We start from the raw sequence: 13,381 nt of genomic DNA on the forward strand, positions 1-13,381 counted from the left end.
CTTTGTGTTCCTGGTCTTGTAGATGCATCTGCTCCGTTGTCTGTCTTCCTCTGCCACTGAGTGTGTCTGTGTCTATTCTGCTCTTTGTATAACTCAGAAGGGACTAGGTTTAGGACCCACCCTACACTGGTATGGCCTCGTCAATATAATTTTAAAATCCCCTATATCCAAATCAGGTCACATTTACTGGTACAGTGGTTAGGATTTCAACATACCTTTTGGGGTTACACAATTCAGTCCATAATAGTGCCCTCACCAGATACTCTGGACTGAGAATACTAGCATGAGCAGTTGAGAGTGGTTCTATTTTTTTTTCTGCATTAGTTGTTTGTAACTTGTCTCAATGGTCACTCATATGAACTTTGGAGCAACTTATTATGAAGACCCTGACCAACCTTTTGTACCCATGTCCATTGTGTGGAAAAACACACAGACTCCCATCACTGAAGCCTTGGGAAATCCATTGATAAGTGTGGGGAATGGAGTTGAGACCAGAATTGTTTCGTGGCCTTGATAACATGGCATAGCTGTTAGATACCCACATGGAAATATCAGGTAATAGTACTGACAGCTAACACTTACTGACTACATGCACTGGTGCCAGGATTCTTGTAAGGGCTTCTCCTTTCCTAAGATATTTGTTCTGCTTGATAGCCCTGTGAGGAATGTACCATTATAATGCACATTTTATACATGAAGAGGCCGATACAGAGATTTAAGCTGATATTTGAGTATAAGTCTGGACCCAGGAGGAGTTGAAATGGCTGGAGGTGTAAATCTCACGTCCTCAGCTACAGACCAATGGCTGTGGACACACTGAGGCATTCCAGACAGAGGGTGTCAATAGAGAGAGAGGACTAAACACCGAGCCCTAGGGCACCCTGACACCTACAAGCTGGCCAGGTGAACCACAGCCAACAAAGCTCTCTGAAGGTCAGTGTGGTTCCTGGAAGGTTGTCTGTCCTTTCTCTAGGCTGAATTTCCCACTGCCCCTCCCACCTGCACTGGCTTGTCCCCTTCCTAATGGCAGGGACAGTGTGTAACTTTCACCACTGCCCAAGATCCCAAGGTTACAATAACATTGGTATGGAAAGCAGAATGATGGAGTCAGGAAGCCTGGTGGTCACATGCAACCAGTTGGAAACAGAAAAGAGCAAATAAAGACGGGGAGAAGACCGTGAGCCAGAGGAGTGGGAGAAATGAACATTTCCTGAGTGCTAAGTAAGGCTGGGCGACTGCTAGTGGCATGTAGTTCCTCACTTAAACTTCAGAGGGACACAATGGGTGGAACAGACATTGCTATCCACTTTCATCATGCAAACGTTTTATTATCTTTGATTTTAACAGTAACTTCTTACAAAAACAAATGAGAAAATAGAAAAGAGTATAATAAAAGAATAAAAAAAGAAAACATCTCATCAATTCAGTACTATCATTTTGCCTCAGCAGCTACACATTTTTGTTGTTGATGTAAATATAACACACAACCTTTGCCAAGTGAACGAGTTATAAAGGTGTACACACTATTGACAGGAATTACATTAATAGGCTGTGCAACCCTACCCTTAATCAGTGTGATTTTTCCATAATTGTAAACAGAAACTCAGTTTCCATATGCAATAAAAAAAAAACATGCAATAACACCCCTTTATTCCCTCCCTCCTGTCCCTGGGAACCCCTATAAACTTTCGTCTCTATACATTTGCCTGTTTTTGTAAAAGGCATGCTTTTTAATTTGAAAGTTCATGACAAGCTACAAGGGTGAATTGATGTGGAAGAGAAGTTATTTGCAATACATACATCCTACTACAAACTTGGTTCTAAAATATGCAAAGCATGATTCATAAAGAAAAAAAAGAATTCAATAGAAAGACAAGTAAATACTTGAACGCTCTCTAAAAGATTTCTGTATGGCCAACATACATATGGAAAGGGACTACATCAGTTATCAGAGGAATTCTAATAAAAGCTCACAATGTGATCCTAACCCTGCACACCAGAAATGGCTAAAATAAAAAAAAAAAATGGAAATACCAACTATTTGGTAGAACATGGAGCAACTGGAATTCTAATCTACTGCTAGTGAAAGTGCAATTTGGTACAACCACTTTAAAAATGCTTTGGCCATATCTACTAAAGCTGTGAACATCCGTATATCCTATGACCCAGCAATTCTACTTCTAGATACATACCCGATAGAAATGGGTACATATGTTCACCAAAACACATAAGTCTAACCATCTGCTAAGGAATGAACACCCTCCTTCTGAATGCCTAACTTTTGTTTTTAATTGTTCTTTAGATGAAGGTTTACAGAGCAAAGTAGCTTCTCATTAAACAGTTAGGACATATATTGTTTTATGACATTGGTTACCAACTCTAAGACATGTCAACACTCTCTCTTCTTGACCTTGGGTCCCCTATTACCAGCTTTCCTGTCCTCTCCTGCCTTCTAGTCCTTGTTCCTGGGCTGGTATGCCCCTGGAGTCTCATTTTGTTTTATGGGCCTGTCTAATCTTTGGTTAAGGGTGAACCTCAGGAGTGACTTCTTTATTGAGCTAAAAGGATGTCTGGGGGTCATATTCTCAGGGTTTCTCCAGTCTCTGTCAACCTAGAATTCTGGGTTTTTTTTTTTTTTTGAATTAGGATTTTGTTCTATATTTTTCTCCAGTTCTGTCCTGAATGCCTCACTTAAAAAGCACTATTCTCGTCTGTTCTAAGGTGATGGCCATATATAATGATAAGCTTATAAAGAAAAGTCTAGAGCTTTCTGTGAAATGCGGCAGCAAATCTGTAGAGGCTCATGTTCTTATAGCTTCTGTTCCCTCTGGAGCTACTGCTTCTGTCTGTCCTTCTGCTGGGTGCACCACATGGAACCAGTTATAAAATTCAACCTCATCTTATAAATTCACAGGAGTCCTACTCACACAAAATTTTTATTGGCTATGAGAACAGGTGTGTAGAGGAGGTATAGAAGGGATTTCTATTGTAGCAAAGCAAAACCTTAAAATGAAATGGCTGGGAATGGCGGGCCTCCTTCTGTAAAAATGCTTTTCTACATGGAATATGGGAAAATGCAGTTAAGATATGGCTTATGCAAAAAGGCAAAAAGGAGTGCTTGCAGCAATTTGGTAATCATTTAGATCACCTGTAAAAATATTTTCATCCTTTTTCTCATAGCTTACAGGAAATGAAATTCCAAAAGGATCGCATATTTAAAAGTAAAATACGTCAACATACAAATTTCAGAAGAAACTATGAGAGATTTTGTTTTGCTTTTTGTTGGTAAAAGAGAAAGATTATCTAAAAATCCCAAAGCTGTGAAGGCTAAAACTGGTAAGATACAGATATAGATGTTTGGCATATGAAAAACTATATGAAGAAAGCAAAAATACAGGCAAAAATCTGAAAAAAAATTCGTAGGCTAAGGATTTGAATAGACATTTCTCCAAAGAAGATATAGAAACGGTCAATAATCACATGATAAGAAGCTCAACCTCATTAGTCATTAGGGAAATGAGAATCAAAACCAAAACGCACTATTATTTCAAAACCACTGAGATGGCTCAAATCAACAGGATGGACAACACAAGTGGTGAGGATGTGGAGAAACTGGAACCCTCATACATTGCTGGTGGACATGAAACATGATCCAATCGCTTTGGAAAACAGTTAGGTACTTGCTCAGAAAGGTAAACATAGAGTTAGCATGCAACATAGCAATCCCACTCCTAGGTATGCATCCAGGACAACTGAAGCACGTTCACATAATAACTTACAAAAGAATTTTCATAGTAGAATTATTTATAAATAGCCAAAATGTGGAGAGAATCCCAAAGTAATGAATTGATAAACTGTGGTATACTCGTAAAATGGAATATTACTCAGCCATTAAAAGGCATCAGGTACTAATACATGGCACTATATGGACAAACCTTGAGAACGTTATGCTAAGTGAAAGAAGCCAAACAGAAATGACTGCGTGGTACATGATTCCATTTACATGAAATATCGAGAACAGACAAACCAACACAGACAGAAAGTAGATTAGCAGTTGCTATGTCATGGAGGAAAGGAGTAATGAGATGACTACTAATATGTAGGGCGTTTATTTACAGGGTACTGAAAATATCCTGAAGCTAGACAGTGGTGATTGTTGCACAACTCTGTCCATATACTAGCAACCACACAATTGTGCACATTATAAAAGGCAATGTTATGGCCGGTGAATTATATCTCAATAGAAATATTTGTGATTCCCGAAAGACTAACATTTCAATGAAATATATACAACCCATAAATCAGTACGCGAAAAGAACCCATTTTACCCTATCTCTCTCCAGCCAAAGTGAAGGGGGTACATTCTATTAATACATCTTATTTTTTTATCTCTTCATGAACAAGTTCTGTTCTCATTATACATAACTAGTCTCCATTTCTAATCATACATAACTAGTCTCCATTTCCTTATGCCTGTTTTCACTATTGTAACTACATAAACAGCACTTCCATGGTTTTTATAAAAACTCACCCACTCATTCAATCAGACATATCATATTTGGAAGCTTCTTAGGTGCCAGGAACTAGGATACTCTGACCAACACAGTAGACAAGGTCCTGCCTGCATGGGCCTTCTATTTTTGTGGAGCACTCAGATGATAAACCAGCCAAACAGTATGTAATGTTACCTAACATCAGGAGGGAGGCTTTTAATTTTGGAGGTGTCCCAAGCTGTGTCTCTCTCACAAAGAGTTCCCTCTTGCCTCTGAACCCAGTGGAAAGTAAACACTTTGAAGGAACTGTGAGGTCAGTAAGTGTGAAAAAAGACATTTCATTTCAGTTTCATTTGGTTGGTTTTACCTGCTACGCTGTCGACATTTTTTTAAACACTATCCTGCAGCTGACATCAACCACCCCCCAAAAAACAAAAACAAAACCCGATGCCATGCAGTCGATTCCGACTCACAGCGACCCTGTAGGACACAGTAGGGTCTCCAAGGAGTTCCTCGTCTTAGGACACAAATAATTCCTGCTTATGAGAATCTGAAAGTTGTTCACTGTGGATGTGTGAGGGACTCAGTAACACTTGCAGAGATTCCACGTGGCTGTGGTGCTCAAGTGTGAGCATCGGGGGGAATGGACCCCATGGCACTTTGCATCCTTCTGGAGATTATGACACAACAAACATTCCCTCTTCATTGTCCTGCATCTTGTAAGAGAACAGAGGGAATTGTTAGGCAGAACCATTTGAAAATGCATGGCAAGAAATTTTATTGAAACATTAAATTCAAAATAAAATCTTCCTACGTTTTTCAACCTTCCCTACCTCATTTCAAGAGGTAACTGGACTCACAGAGTTAAAGCCCTGAAACTTCGAGACTCTGAAGAGTCTGTTGGAAGAGTCTCAGCTCATTGCAGTAATCACACTGAGTGAACTGGAAACCAAGGGAAGAGTGGGAGTCAGACAGCAGAGACCTACACATTGGGAAGGGGTGAGGCCTGCTTCTTGATAATGCCCTGGGCTAGGTGGCAGCACCTCAAAGGGTAATGCAGGCACACAAGTAGACAAACCACGTTATGGTGTTCCCAGCCCTGCCAAGGTTCTCATGCTCCATCTGGGAATGGAAGCAGCAGAGACAATGCTTCTAGAAAGATCACCCACATAGGCTGAGGCGATGGGTGTGTTAAAGATCTCCAAACCTTGGTCCTTCTTTAGACCCCGGGGTACCTAGAAAATAAACCAACACCAAATATACCCCTGCAAAGAAGTAAGGTTAAAATTTTACCCCAATTTTGTAAGCCGAGAGCTCTGAGTTGGAATTCAGTTTATTTAAAGAAATATCAAGTTTTCTTGCACACATGAATTTGTGCTGATTCACTTACAATTCATATTATTCATTCATCCACGAAGTCAGCAAATATTTACACTATAACAGCTATATGTGAGACCCTATGGCAGTTGCTCTTGATGATGAAATGACTCAGAGAATTTCCCTCAATGCCCGATGAGAGAAACAGCCAAGTTAACAGTTGTATCAGTCATGTATTGCTGTGTAACAAATGACCCCAAATTGTCGTGTCTTAAAAGAGCAACAATTTACCAGCTCACAATTTTTCAAGTTGTCAGTTTGGAGCTCTTCTGAACTGGGCCAGCCTCAGTGGCTCACAACACGGCTTCCTCATGTGTCTACAATTTGCTTCCAGGTAGCTGGGAGCCAGTTCATAACATCAAGTCAGTGAAACCGTTGGATCCTCCCTCCATTGGTCTTCCATCATCTAGCAGGCTGGCCTGAGGATGTTCCCATGAGTTCTAAGGGTTTAAGAGCAACAAAAGGGAAAGTCTCAATGTAAAGTCTTCCAACTCTCTCATTTTATCAGGTTTTCTACCATCCCAATGTCCAAAACAATAATGTCAGCCCCAACTAAGGGATGGAGAAAGACTCCTACTGCTAATGAAAGGTGCTCCAGAGTCTCATAGAAGGCATGGGCACAGAGAGAGGATAAATGTGTAGACATTTCTTACATCAACCACAAAAAGTAAATGCAATTGTGTTTTATGCTGTGGTAAAGGGTTTCGCAGGTACAATGGAGTAGGGAGCAAGAAATGAACAAATCTACCAGGAGGATATTTAGGGAAGTGATGTCTGAACCAAGTTGAGAATATGATTGGATAGTTAAGGTGTGACAAAAGGCCCGGGTCCAGGAAGCCCCATGTCTTCTCCAGAGAGAAGTCTGAGGAGACAGGCTGAAGCCACTGAGGCATTTGGCACATTTGTGACCAGATGCAGATCATCTTTTGTTCTACTGTTTTCCAACCACTCGTCCCTATTTATAGTTTGGAGTCATACAAGAGTAGACCCTAGCATTTCCCTGTTGAAAATTTATTTTCCTCTGAGAAGTCATCACCACCCCAATGTTCTTAATTGCTTCCTCAAATGCTGTCTCCATTTAGCAGCTCCTTTTCTAAATGGGCTCCAGAGTGAAAGCAGAGCCTGGAAGATGCACAGGTCATGGACTTTCCCCAAGTCAACTCCTAAACCTCCCATTCTGGTTGACCACAAATTCCTGAGTCTTAGCATTTTATGGTGAGCTCATAAGCCCAATCTGTTCCAATGGGGTCAGTTCTCTTAACCACCATGCTTCACCAGAGAGTAGGCCATAAGATGGGATGGGAGAGAAAATCTAGTCACGGGGAAGAGCCTGTGTGAAGCCTCAGAGGCTAAGGAGACCTGAGAGGTGTTCAGAGTGGACATTGTATGACCAGGGCTGGAGAGACATGATTCCAAGAGAGTCAAATGAGAAGTTTTGGACAAATCAACTCCTGGTCACACTGTAACGATTCCCTGTACTCTCTCTCTCCCCACCAAGGGATAGTAATGACATGGAGTGCAGAGAAAAGTTGCAATTCCTTTTTTATATCTAAGCCCCCTTTTCCCAGTCTGGGACTGGCAGTATTCAAGCTCCTACTTGAACTGTTTCATATTTTTCTTTTTGCTGTGTTTCTATTCAAAGTGGGCCCATGGAACTGAGCAATGTCAGGAATGATGTCACACAGGGTTATGGAAGCCATGCCGTTCATGCTGATCTCACCTACTCTTTTGGAGAGGGTGTCGATCTGAGATCCTGTGGGAGAGCACCTGGAACTACTCTATCACAGAAATTCTGGACTAAACCGGGGTCCCCAAGTCACCAAACGGTCATGCATCATGAAGAACTGGGAAAAGGGATAAAGATCCTTCAGAACATCATTATGATTGGACATCTTCACCCAGAGAGGATGAAACAGTGATATACAAGGAAGAGGCCTTTCTCTAAGACTTTAGATAAGGGTGAGAGGAAAAATTGTCCCAGATTGATGTGTGTTATGGAACAAAGGGTCTGGTTTCCACCAGAAAAGACAGCCATGATAGGACAAGATGAAGGAATTGGGAATGGATAAGGTCATAAGGAGGAGCGTCCTAAGAAAGCATTTCCTGTCATTTGGTGGGCAATTAACCAAATTCTTATATCAATAAGAAATGTAGGAGTAAATGAGGGATCAAGCTACAGAATTCATTGGGAGTTCGAGAGCTTTCCAGGCACTCTGTTGTTTAGGATCTGTACCTGGTGGAAAGGAAGAAAGCCAGTGGACAACTAGGGCAGAGAGTATAGGATGGGGGAAAGGGTGGTTAGAGAGAAGCGTACTTATTATATTTTCTAATGACATGATATTAATGTACTATGTGAAGAATTAAGAAAATATCTCAGGAGGTTCTGGCAGTGAGAAGTTGAAGGAGCCCAGAGCCCACATCATTGAGGGCAGAAGATGGCTTGCAGACTCCTCCCCTAGATCCAGGAACTCCCCTTCTCCTCCTATGTCTTCTCCCCACATCTCCCGAAGGGCCTAAAAAACCCTCACAGCAAAGAGAGCTATAAGATAGAATTTTTTTACATTCCTACTTTTCTGAACCTGAATTTTGTCTAGGATCTTTAATTTGCAACTCCTTTTTTCAGGGCAGTTTTGTTGCCCTCTCCACTACCATTATTTTTGCTACCCCCCACCACTACTGTAGTGCTGCCCTCCACTGGCCCTATTTCCTTTTGCTTCCTAGGTTTCTAACTGGCCTCTAAAACCCTCTTGAGAGATCCCCTGCTGCAACTTCTGTCACGGAGTTTGCACTCCACTCCCAAGATGCTTCCATCTCTTTCTTCCTTAACTCGCCAATCCTACCTTCATACTCAGAAAAATACAGACCCTTATGTTGACATATACAACCCACCCACACACACAGTTGATGTGGTTGTGTCTTGGCTACTGAGATTTGTACCATCGGACTCTCAAATATGGACATCTCTTTCGGCCTCACACTGAAAGAGTATTTCTCATAATGACACGGTGAGAGCTTTCTGTTCAGGGAAATGCAATCTTAAAGGAGAAGCTTTAAATTATACATAAATATACAAATTTTCCTCTAAGTATAATTCTTTGAATAACAGGTCTTCCCTTAATGGCCACATAAACCAGGGACTCCATCAGCCTGAAACCAGAAGAACTAGGTGGTGTGCAGCTACAGTCAATAACTGCCCTGACAGAGGATACTAGCAAGTTATAAAAATGATGGTACCCTCAAATACAGCCCTTATACTGAAAGAAAAGACCAATATGAATGTCAGAGATACTCTGAAACTTGCTCTTGAACGTAAAGTAGCTAAAGGAAATGAAAGAAATGATGAAGTAGAAGAGCTGAAGAGAAGATTTCAAAGGGCGGCTCGAGAAGACAAAGTATGATAATGACATGTGCAAAGACTTGGCGTTAGAAAAACAAACGGGAAGAACATGCTTGGCATCTCTCAAGCTAAAGGAACTGAAGAAAAAAATCCAAGCCTCGAGATGCAGTAGTGAAGGATTGTACGGGCAAAATATTGAACAACACAGGAAGCATCAAAATAAGATGGAAAGAATACACAGGGTCACGGCACAGACACACACACACACAAAAGCATGGGTCGATGTTCAACCATTTCAGGAGGTAGCATGTCATCAAGAACTGATGGTACTGAAGGAAGAACTCCGAGCTTCACTGAAGGCATTGGCAAAAAACAAGACTCCAAGAACTGACAGGTACCAATTGAGATGTTTCAACAAACAGATGCAGCACTGGCTGAATAATTTAGCCAACCGATTGGAAGAGATCCATGTTTGTGCACATTCCAAAGAAAGTGATTCAACAAAATTCAGAAACTATCAAACAATATCATTAATATCAAAACCCAGTACAATTTTGCTGAAGATCATTAAAAAGAAGTTGCAACAGGAATTCAAGTCAGATTCAGAAGAGGATATGGAATGAGGAATATCATTACTGATGTCTGATGGATCTGGGCTGAAAGCAGAGAATACCAGAATACCAGAAAGATGTTTCCATGCGTTTTATTGACTATGAAATGGCATTATACTGTGTGAATCATAACAAATTATGGATAACACTTCAAAGAACGGAAATTCTAGAACACTTAAGTTTGCTCATTTGAAACCTGTACATAGACCACGAGGCAGTTTTTCAGAGAGAACAAGGGGTACTATGTGGTTTAAAATCAGGAATAGTTTGTGTCAGGGTTCTATCCTTTCATCACATTTATTCAATCTGTATGCTGAGCAAATAATCCAAAAAGCTGCACTCTATGAAGAAGAACGTGGCATTAGGTTTAGAGGAAGATTCATTAACAACCTACGATATGCAGATAACACAAACTTGGTGAAAGTGAAGAGGACCTGAAGCACTTAGTGGTGAATATCAAAGACTACAACCTTCAGTATGGGTTGCACCTCAACATAAAGAAAACAAAAATCTTCGCAACTGGACCAATAAGCAACATCATGATAAACAGAGAAAAGATTGAAGTTATCAAGGATCTCATTTTATTCGGTTCCCCAGTCCACGCTCATGGAAGCAGCAATCAAGGAATCAAATGATGTATTTCAAATCTGCTGCAAAAGAACTCTTTAAGCTGGTGACAAGCACAGATGTCACTCGGAAGGCTAAGGTGTGCCTGACACAAGCCATGACATTTTCAAACGCCTCATACGTATGTGAAAGCTGGACAATGAATAAGGGAAACCAAAGAAGAAGTGCTGCCTTTGAATTATGGTGTTGGTGAACAATATTGAATATACCATAGACTGCCAGAAGAACAAACAAGTCTGTCTTGGAAGAAGTACAGCCAGAATATTCCTTACAAGCACAGATGGTGAGTGTTTGTCTCACATACTTTGGACATGTTATCAGCGGAGACCAGGCCCTGGAGAAGGACACTATGCTTGGTAAAGTAGAAAGTGAAAAAGAGGAAGACCCTCAGTGAGATGGATTGACACAGTGGCTGCAACAATGGGCTCTAGCATAATAACAAGTGTGAGGATGGCACAAGACTGGCCAGTGTTTTGTTCTGCTGTATATAGGGTCACGATAAATTAGAACTGACCTGATGACACCGACACCTAACAACAACAATACCCTGTTCGGCTCACTGCCTGTCTCTTAGTTTGCTGTACTGTGGTGGTTTGGATGTTGCTATGATGCTGGAAGCTAGGCCACCAGTATTTTAAATACCAACAGGGTTATCTATGGTGGACAGGTTTCAGTGGAGCTTCAAGACTAAGACAGACTAGGAAGAAAGACCTGGAGATTTACTTCTGAAAATTAGACAATTAAACCCTTACAGATCACAAGAGAATACTGTCCAATTCACTTGCTTTGGACATGTCATCAGGAGAGATTAATCAGTCCTAGAGGAGAATATCATGGTTGGTGAAGAAGAAGGCCAACAAGGCTGTAGGAGACCCTTGGTGACATGGACTGGCACATTAGCCATAATGATGGAATCTAAATTGCTGGCACTTGTGAGGATGACACAGGACCTGGCAACCTTTAGTTCTGTGGTACCTAAGTTCACCATTAGTCGGAGTCACCTCAATGGCGGCTAGCAAAAAATTACTGTTTGAGAGGAGAACTGAGATATGAACTTGATACAATATACCAAATATTAAAATGTTCAAAGATCTCATGTTTACTATAAAAGAATAGGAATTGAAAATACAACTTTCAAATCGCTAGAAGGAAAAAGAAAGTAAGAGAAATTTCATCATTCCAATAAAAAAAGAAACAGGAAAAGCAGAATAATAATAATAAAAAAAGAACAGTGAATATGAAGTATAATATTGGAATTATGTCTAAATGTATGAGTAATAGCAAGAAAAAGGGATTAATACCTAAGGAAAAAACATGTACACTCAGCTTAGACTTGCAAATCCACCCATATCTTACTTATAAAAGAAAGTTAAAACATAATGTTAGAAACTTTTAAATTATGTAAATGAAGAAATTTCTACTGTCTAATGACTACATGAACAACCCTCTGCCAGATACTGTTGATACAGAAATGATTAAGAAAAGATTCCTTGCAGTCTGGTGAGAGAAACAGCCCAGTTAATGAATCAGTTATCAATTGCTGTATAACAAATGACCCAAAAATGAAGTGCCTTAAAAGAACAAGCAGTTACTTCGCTCACAGGTTTCCGGGTTGGCAGTTTGGGGTTCTTCTGGTCTGGGGCAGACTCAGCCGCTCTCGGCTGGGCTCCCTCATGTATCTGGAATCAGCCACCATGTCAGCTGGCGGGCAGAGGGCCTGAAATCTTCTCAGCTGGATTCTCTCTCTAATGGTCTCTTGTCATTTATTAGGGTGGCCTGGGCTGTTCCCATGGGTTCTCAGTGTTTGAAGCGCAGCAAGAAGGCAAGGAGGAGCCCTGGTGCTGCAGTGGTTAAGGGCTCAGTCGCTAAAGGAAAGGTAATCAGTTTGTACCCACCAGCTGCTCTGCGGAAGAAAGACATGGCACTCTCCTTCTGTAAAGATTACAGCCTTGGAAACCCTATGGGGCAGTTCTACTCTGTCCTTCAGGGTCACTATGAGTTAGAATATACTTGAGAGTGATGGGTTTCGTTTTTGGTAAGAGAGCAAGTCACGATGTGTCTAATTATATTCGGTCTCTGCTTCTATTGGTCTTTGTACTGTCCCAAAGGCCAAAGCAATAGATCAGTCCAAATTCAAGGACTGGAGGAAGAATCTTGCTCTTGAGAAAGGGAGCTGTAGGTCATATAATATGTATGGATACATACATATTAGAACATGTGGCCATTTTTGCTATCCATCACAACATGTAAATGCAATCAAGTTTGCCCCTAGTTGTGGCAGAAGTGTTTCTTAAATACAATAGAGTGTGGAGCAGGGTGGGAAATTCTACTAGGTTTAGGGTTGGAAAGGCTTCCACCAGGAAGTGATGCTTTACCTAAATTTTGAAATACGAGTGGATGGTTAGGAGATTTTCTTTTTTATATATTTCCAAACACTTGCCCACATTCTACAATCTGTCGTCACACAAAGCGAGCCCTCTGCTCCCATGTTGACATCTTTCATTTTCCTTCAAATCCTCAGGCTCTCCTCTACCTACCAAGCACAACTTCCCAAACCCTGCCTTAAAATGTTTCAACAATTTGCTTCTTCCTTTTCTAATTGCCCCCTGGACAAAAAAGGAGATCAAGCAGAGGACAGTGGACCTTTCCCCGAGGGCTCTCCTAAGCCTCCCAGGCAGGTTGACCATAGACGTCTGGAGTCTCAGTGCTCTTCCGTGATGATGTAATCCTACCCTTTTTAGTGGCTCCAAGGGAGAAGCATGTGGACAGGCCAAGAGGCTTCACAGGGTTTAGAGTCAGGAGGTCAAGAGAGAGTGGCCTAGACACCACCACTGAGTGATGGTACCTCCAGGCAACAGACCAAAAACTCCATTCTGCACGGATGGCTACGAAGGGTGAGTCTTTTGGAAGAGTTGTCTTTTATTTAATCAATAGAT

At 41.1% G+C, this 13,381-nt stretch overlaps 1 long non-coding RNA gene across 5 annotated transcripts in view; it reads right to left on the bottom strand.

Moving 5' to 3' along the window:
- The window catches only part of LOC135229524 (uncharacterized), a 507,916-nt gene that overhangs the window by 199,480 nt on the left and 295,055 nt on the right, over positions 1-13,381 (bottom strand). Inside the window, exon 7 of one of the 5 annotated variants that reach the window (XR_010320218.1) lies at positions 5,690-6,310. The exons of the other annotated variants lie outside the window; for them this stretch is intronic. This is a non-coding gene — a long non-coding RNA (uncharacterized LOC135229524). Of the gene's footprint in view, positions 1-5,689; positions 6,311-13,381 lie in introns of those variants that run through there. 5 annotated transcript variants of the gene reach the window in all.

Source organism: Loxodonta africana, unplaced genomic scaffold, assembly GCF_030014295.1.
Source record: "Loxodonta africana isolate mLoxAfr1 unplaced genomic scaffold, mLoxAfr1.hap2 scaffold_34, whole genome shotgun sequence".
NCBI lineage: Eukaryota > Metazoa > Chordata > Mammalia > Proboscidea > Elephantidae > Loxodonta > Loxodonta africana.